The sequence below is a fragment of the Helianthus annuus genome, chromosome 15 (assembly GCF_002127325.2).
Source record: "Helianthus annuus cultivar XRQ/B chromosome 15, HanXRQr2.0-SUNRISE, whole genome shotgun sequence".
Lineage (NCBI taxonomy): Eukaryota > Viridiplantae > Streptophyta > Magnoliopsida > Asterales > Asteraceae > Helianthus > Helianthus annuus.
In genome coordinates this window covers 153,974,416-153,982,635 of record NC_035447.2, presented here as the reverse complement: position 1 = coordinate 153,982,635, position 8,220 = coordinate 153,974,416, and the positions used below count along the sequence as shown (strand labels likewise).

At 36.0% G+C, this 8,220-nt stretch overlaps 1 long non-coding RNA gene across 2 annotated transcripts; it reads right to left on the bottom strand.

The window, feature by feature from the left end:
• Positions 1–924: 924 nt before the first annotated feature.
• On the bottom strand, positions 925–6,918 carry LOC110912822. 2 transcript variants are annotated; one of them, XR_004881364.1, is made up of 4 exons: positions 6,653–6,918; positions 5,368–5,420; positions 4,800–4,862; positions 925–2,019 (listed from the first exon to the last, which is right to left on the bottom strand). It is a non-coding gene; the product is annotated as an uncharacterized LOC110912822 (long non-coding RNA). The 2 variants fall into 2 exon arrangements; XR_002578169.2 differs by lacking the exon at positions 5,368–5,420.
• Positions 6,919–8,220: the final 1,302 nt, after the last annotated feature.

The window sequence follows — 8,220 nt, the reverse complement described above, 5'->3', positions numbered from 1 at the left end:
ATTGGATGAGTACTATCTGGATATTTAAAAAAAGTTATGAACTTTAAAGAATACATTTATATTTTATAATTTAACCAATAAAATAAACATACTTTACAATTATAACAACTTACCTTTTATTTTTTTCTCTTTTGATTATTAATTTTTATAAAAAAACAAAACTTTACATATGTGTAACACTTATGACATATATCTACCACAATAAAAAAAAACTACCAGAAACGAGTGCCGCAATGCAAAGTGTCACCCCGCCGCATCGCGCGGGCACCGTACTAGCAATAAACATGCACAAGTAACACATAGTAGTACACACACGTAAAACAATAACCAGAACTGCGATTCAAGTTGCGATGCGATAGCGTTAAGTAGATAGCGTTTAATAGCTTTTATTGCATTGTTACTCCACATAATACAACTAAAATAACATAAATTAAAGTATCGATTAACAAGTCAAAGAGTACAAGTAATAATTAAGCAAGGAATGACAGATCGAATTAGTAATCTTTTCTTCCTTTGACTTTGACTTGTACTTTGACTTCAAAAAGTCGGGTTGTTACACATGTTATAACAAAAAAGATTAAGATGCAAACAGTTTGGAGCCTATATATGATATATTGCTTTGAACTGAGTGAATGCCTAATACATAAATGAGAAAGTATTTGTAATAGTGTACGAGTTACAAGAAGTTGGTGACTTCATGCTCAACCCGTTTGGGATTTCATTGAATCGTTAGGCTAGATGATTATGAGAATGATGGATAGATGTTATTTAAGTTATTGAGTGCTCTGAGAACTTCACTTTTCTAACGCCCCTCTAGTTTCCAAGACACGAGGACTATATAACGTGAGTTATACTTGCCCTATCTTTCTAGCAAAAGGTATGTCATATAAGCAAACTGGTGACAAACAAGTAGGGTAACCAAAATCACACACAAGAAGCTTTTTCTAAGTTGAACGATTCATAAGACACATAGAGAGTCTAAAGAAAGCAATGTACCATCTCCCTAAAAACAGCCACCAAACCAAACAAATGACTATTGCAAGAAGAAATAAACACAGGATGATACCCCTAAGTTCCTGATTGCCAGCCAACATTATCTGCAAATAAGAATTATTAATAAAAAGTTGAAAGCACAAACCTGAGGAATTATGGTCCAATGGCATTCTACTACCGTTAATCCCTTTCACAACCTCCAATTCTCCCTATTAACATTATAAATGAAGACGCTTTTGAATAATGTTGCTTTTTGTCCTTGATTTTTTTTTGAGAAATTCATCAGAATTTTTAAAAATTCTCCGCACATCCCTTCCCAAACACACCCGGAAAACCTTCTACCCAATCGCCACTCGTATACCCCACGGGCCACGACACCGATAGATCCGAATATGTTGACGTTTGGCGGTTTTAGTCAAACACCAAACCGTGGCAAATTCAAATCCAACAACAACTTTCTATGCAAATAAATGCAATCACAATCCATCCAAATGCCACGGATCCAAGCGTCACAAGAACCCGAGCACACTTAAGTTTTTTTTGGGCGCAGACGATGATGTTATACCTGAAACGCAATCACAAACCACGAAGAGCAAGAAAGGAAAAACAGACACTAGGAGGAAAGCAGACACAAGTGAAAGGCACCAAGCATTCCTTGGATTCAAATAGAGTTGGAAGCGCTTGCACGAGCGTGGGTTAACATTTCTACCGATCCGATTAAAAGTCATTTTTTAATACTTACGCATTTTCAATTATTTAATTTTATTTTTTAAACAAAGTATTAAAATATTATACTTATGTGTACTCTCATCAAAGACCAGCATTCTGATTGAGGTCTCTGCCACCGGTGCTTGGAACGACTACACTATCACTCTTTGGTGGAATATGAGTGGCTGTTGGTTGGGTCCCTGCTTTGATGTAGAAGATTCGATTCCGGTCAGTCACACCAGGACCTCGTTCTGCATTTACTCTGCCTCTGTCCCTAACTCGACCTCTGCCTCCGCCACTTGTAAGTCAAGGGTCATTCTGTATCAAACAAATGATGATTCTAGTTTACATCAGAATAATTCTTAAGTAGCACGAATGAGAGCTTGTTAATTTAAACTGAACAAATGGACGAGCACGAACACATAAACTAACAGATTTTATAGTTCATGTTTATTCGTTAAAAAAATGAACATGAACATGTTCATGCTTGTTTATGTTCATATTTCTAATGAGCATAAGCTAAAAACTGTAAATTGACTTGGTTCTAAATTAGTGTTAGAAAAAACATTGAACGAATATGTAAACAAACGGAACATGTGTCCATATTCATTCGTTTAATTAATTAGTGGAACATTAATAGAACTATTGTCATCCAAGTTATCTTCTATTCTTCATTGCTTTCGTTCAACAACAACTTTCCTTAGCCACGGTACAATAAATCAAATTCAGTTTGCGAATAACTCGGTACATATTGAAGAGAACCATATAATTTTAACTTTCCCTTAGCCACGGTATGGTCTGATATCACCACCAGCTTCTAAGTGGCCATTGTCAGGGACCATGCCGATAACAAACATAAAAATGCAATCTTTGATTTTATAAAAAGCTAAATATTCAATGCCTACCATATAAATGATTCAAGATCAATGGGTGGCAGGAATAGAACCTCATTATAAATAAATATATAGGACCAAATTACACCCAAATTGACATTATTATACCCAAACAAACAAACAAACATTCTTCACTTGAATCAACCCCATAAAAGTGGATCATAATTGTCGTGTATTCGAAACCAATTAGACCAAAATGTAAGGTAAGGCCTAACCTAACTGTCCTTTGTTCGCAAAATAACATAAAAATTGTAAAACATACAGGATTAAGTATATGATTAGTAGCAATTCATGTAACATTAAACAGAGATGTAAAATTGCAGATTGACCTTTGTTAGATTAAAGCAACTTCAACTAAAACCCCCAGACTTTGAGGAGCAAATTTACACCATGAAAAACCAATCAAAATTGAATAATCCAACAAATTATGCGTTAGTTCCATCACCAACATAACAAAATTCAACCATAAAAAACTCAAGAGCAACAATAAAACCTACCGTCTTTTGTCGCCATACTCACAGCCCAAATCATATATAGTTTGATGAGAGAAAGACAGGTTTCGGTGGAAGAGAAAGAGATGAGGGAGGGGAAGAGATTGTTCAAAATTCGTTTCGAATTCGAAAAATTTGAAATTCGATTATATTCTATTTGATTATCATCAAGAATTCGTTTCGATTATAAGAATTCGGATTCGAATTCGATTCAATTCCAGTCAAGTAAATCGGATACGAATATATGATTTGAAATTCGATTCGATTCTAAATTTGAATAAAAATTATAGATTTTTTATTTATTATTTTTATATATAATACATATATAACTTTTTTATTGGACTAGGGAAGTTTCATTGGAGAACACTAAAAAAGTGGGGAACAACGGGGAACCGACTCAAACGAACTCCGATTGGACTCATTCCAGCGGCGTTGGAACCGGCTCGTCGAACCCTAACTAAGATCTCTTACCCCCTAAACCCTAAATCCTAACTCCTAAACTCTAAACCCTAAAGCTAAAAAAATAAGGCAAAAAACCTAAGTTAAACCGTAAAATCTAAACTAGAAACCATAAAGGCTAAACCTAAAGCTAAACCTAAAGCTAAACGCTAAAGGTAAACCCTAAAGCTAAACCCTAAGGCTAAACCCTAAAGCCAAACCCTAAAAGCCAAACCCTAATATATTTAGGGTTTATGGGTTATGATTTAGGGTTTAGGGTTAAGAGATCCTAGTTAGGGTTCGACGACCCGGTTCCAACGCCGCTGGAATGAGTACAATCGGAGTTCGTTTGAGTCGGTTCCCCACTGTTCCCCACTTTTTTAGTGTTCCCCAATGAGCCTTACACTATTGGACTATTCTATAAATTACTTTCAAAATTTATTCCATGTATTAAAATTACCTATTACCAAACTTACTACATGACCCATAACTAAAACCTAATTAACGAATCTATCAATAGATATTTGACTGACTATTCTATAAATTATTTTCAAAATTTATTCCATGTATTAAAATTACCTATTATCAAACTCAGTATATGACCCATAACTAAAACCTAATTAACGAATCTATCAATAGATATCTGACCTAGAAATATTAACTTGTAATGTGGAGTCGTTATTCCCAACTTCTCGTTTTGATTTAGACTTATGGTACTTTATTTGGAACTTTTTAATGTGATATTGTGCTTTATTACTCCTTTAAAATTTATGTTTCATTTTGATAGGTTTTTTACCTTTTTCTAAAAGAACCTGACTCGAATCGAATTTATTCGAATTCGAAATTTTAATCGAATACGAATTGGATTTTTTATTCGAATACGAATTCAAATCGAATTGGGTAAGTTTTAATTAAATTCGAATTCAAGGGAAAATAAAAAGTATTCGAATAATTAGATTCGAATAATTAGAAAATTCGATATTCGATTCGATGAACACCCAATGATAATAATATAAAACCAACACAAAATAGTGGAGACTAAGTGTCACACCCTCAAAATTTCCACATACGGAGTATTACCACGAGGCGTGCGACTGCCTAGGATCCAGCTATTAATTATTTTGAACCGTTTACGAAATGTGTAAATTATTCCAAATGATACAATTAGTGATTTAGTTTAAAAGTTTTTAAAAATGTACTTTATGTTTGCAGCAGAAATGTAAAATAAACTTATCACGGTTAGAAACCACAATTTAAACAGATGTACAAAATGTACCACTTTCCAAACCACACACACTCCATCCGCTTGCAATGTCCGTCCGTAGCTGTACCTGTAGATCTGCAAGCATGCAGTAGTATGTCAACATAAAGTTGGCGAGTTCACAGTTTATCTGCGTTGTTCCAAAAACGTAGGTTGTTAAGTTACTCTGTATTATAAAACACGTCATGGGGAGCTACCCCATCGTTTTAAGCTACTAAACCCGTGCCATACCGAAACTAACTGTAGTCATGTTTTGTGCCCCATGTCAATGTCTATCATCATTGACTAGTTGCCCAGGCAGAATAGTTCACTCCCGTCCTCTACGGCACGGTGTGAGGTTTGTTAGACCTAATAGCGCTACTAACTAATATCCTGTTCGCCAGGCTTCGGCGATTAATCGGTATAAAATGTGTAGGGACTTTCAGATAGAGTTCCGTCTAGTCCGCTTAAGACGTGTAGTATAAATAGTAAAATAACCGTATTCCATCCCAGGAATACTAGGCAATCCTAAACCAGGGAAAGTGTTGTTCGTTCTATTCCAACCACCGGGAATACATGCTTTTAGTAAAATGTGTGAACTCACCTTAGCTTAGCTCGACAGATTAAATTACTTGAGCTGGTATGGTCAACCACGTCCTATTATGGTTACCATTTAAGAGTTAGTGTGTGTGCTCACGCTAAAACACGAATCCTACACGTATCTAGAACGTAGCACATTTTATCATACAATACTAATTATCATGCATGTATCTATCACGACATCGCTTAGAGACAACACACGTGTCACGAAAGATTTAAAATACTCTTCAAAAAAAATTCAGCAATATAGTGCATTTTCGGACAGTTTTCAGAGTGTTATCCGGAATAGTTCGTGTACAGCAAAATTCCCAAAAAATTATAGGACGTTTCAATCGAAGCATCGACTATTGTGTAAAAATTTGGTGACCAAACTGCTTACGGATTTTCTGTGACAAATCTTGCGCCAAACAATGATCAGATTCGTTGTAATCTGACCCTGTTTGCCGAATTATTTATTTAAAAATCTATGTTTATTCGATTGACATGAAACCAACGACAAAATTAATTAGGAAAGGGCATCTACAGTAAAATTTTCACATCTAAACAGTAAACACATACCAAGTTATGACACGAAATATGAGCTGCATTTTCTGCAGAAAAACGCAGCTTTAATTGCTGAAACGAAATAATTTTTTAAAATAGCAAACGACGTCCAAAAATCATGATTCCAGCGCCATTAGAAGCGTATTTTGAAATAGCACGTTATAGAATCAAGAAAATCCAATTTTCGTTAAGTTATGACCCAGTTACAGCCAATTAAATTCGGCTGTAACTGTTTGACAACTTACTGTGTTCTTTACCCAATCCCGCAAGCAAACGATTGACTAGCGACCCATGACACGTAAACATAAATTCACAGCAGTTTTATATGATAAGTAAGACCATGTAGAAACCAATTTACCACTAAACACCGGGTACAACCCATAACTAACACCCGAGAGACATACCCGAACCCATGATCGCCCATAAAGCTAACAATTATGATTTTTAACAAACCAAATAATCAACAAGCTTCACGATCTATTATCTAAACAGAAAACGCAGCCTAGATGACATACCACAATCATGCACGATCATTAATATTTACCGCAACACACAAAAGTTATCCCACAATTAAAACCCTAGTGACTTAACCGAGCTCACAACGACAAAAACATTGTAACACATGATTTCTAGCAACCCTATTATACAAATATCATCATAAAACATCCAAATCATACTGGTCTAGAAATACGCAGCCTAGATCCAAGGGACTAAACCAAATATAAAAAAACAGATATAACCATTACCGAGTTGTATGTGCGATGTGAATGGTTAAGGGCCCGAGCCGAATTACTTGAGGGATTCCAAAGCTTGATTCTCACATCAACAGTAGCGAAAGGAATGTAGAGCAGATATAATATGCGTAAGTTAGGGTTTTTAGATTTGAGGAGTTGTGGATATCATGCAAAACTTACGTTTTTGATGGGGGATAAGGTTGGGGGCGGTTTGGAGTAATGGGCAGAAGCCACCAAGAAAAGAGAAAAGGGGGCAGTGGGCTGCCAAGAATTCATGAGGAGTTGGGTTAATTCCAAGTCTATCGTTCATAAATGACATACATATGTTTTTTTAAACACTTATAATCAACTAATAATTAAAATAAAATTAATCAACTAATATAATGTATAATAATCAAGCTATGGTTCGGCCTCATACGTTTCGAGTTGCGCGAGTGGGTCGGATCGACAAGCGAGACACGTGCTTCGGATATGTATACCATAATAATATATATTATATATTCGTTTGGGTGCGGTACGATGCGATAAGTAGTATGTATACGAACATAACAAAAGAGATTGAACAGTTTTTTACCTCGAAACTGTGGGGTCACATCATCCTCAAGTTGAAAAAAATTGTCTCGAAATTTAGCATGCAGTCACTGAAGTAGTTAGTGTTGTTGAGCGTTTTCACGGGGTATCACACTAAGAGCATTCTCAGTGGAGTTCCTATATTTACGTGATTGTGATAATTATATTATAAGGAATGGTTGTGAGTAGTTTTGAGTGGTTGTGAGTGGAGAAGAGAAATAATGTTAGGTGTTGTTTGTTTTTTCAAAGAAGAGCTTCATGGCCTCTTTTGTCTGCACCGCGCAGACCACTCGCAGACGTTTGGGTCTGCAGTCTGTTTATTTTCTTGAAGACCTTTCATTAAAAAAGGTCTGCGCGTCCTCTTTTTGGTGCAAACTTGGGATGTCCTCTTATCACCTCTTCTTGTGTTTCATTTCATCCTGAACCCAAAAAACACACAAACCCTAGCACACCTTCTCTTCCACCGCTCATCCACCCCAGCCGCCACCTCCCTCCTCCCTCGTCACCTCTCTCTTCTCTCCGCTGCATCTGGTTCAACAGAAAAGCTCCACAAGGCTCTTCCAAAGTGGTTATCCAGAAAAGATGTCAAGATTTTCCACAATTAAGGTGATGGTGATGATGATTATGACGACGACTACATCACAAACATACTAACTGTGGCCACCATTGGAAGTGGTAACTTCACCACCATCACCAATGCCATTAATTTTGCTCTAAACAATAGCGTTGACTGGGTCATCATCTACATTAAACATGGGTTTTATGAAGAAAATATGGAGATCCCTAGTTACAAAACCATCATCGTTCTTCTTGGAGAAGGAAACGATATAATAGCCGGTAACAGAAGCGTGATGGATGGTGGGACTAGTTTCAGATCTGCTACTATTGGTAACAAAATCATCATATCCCTGTAAACATATAATTAGTTTTTCAAAAAAAGTATGAACATATAGATAGCTAGCTTACAGATAATGTTAATTGTTCAGATTGTTTGATGTTAATTTGCAGAT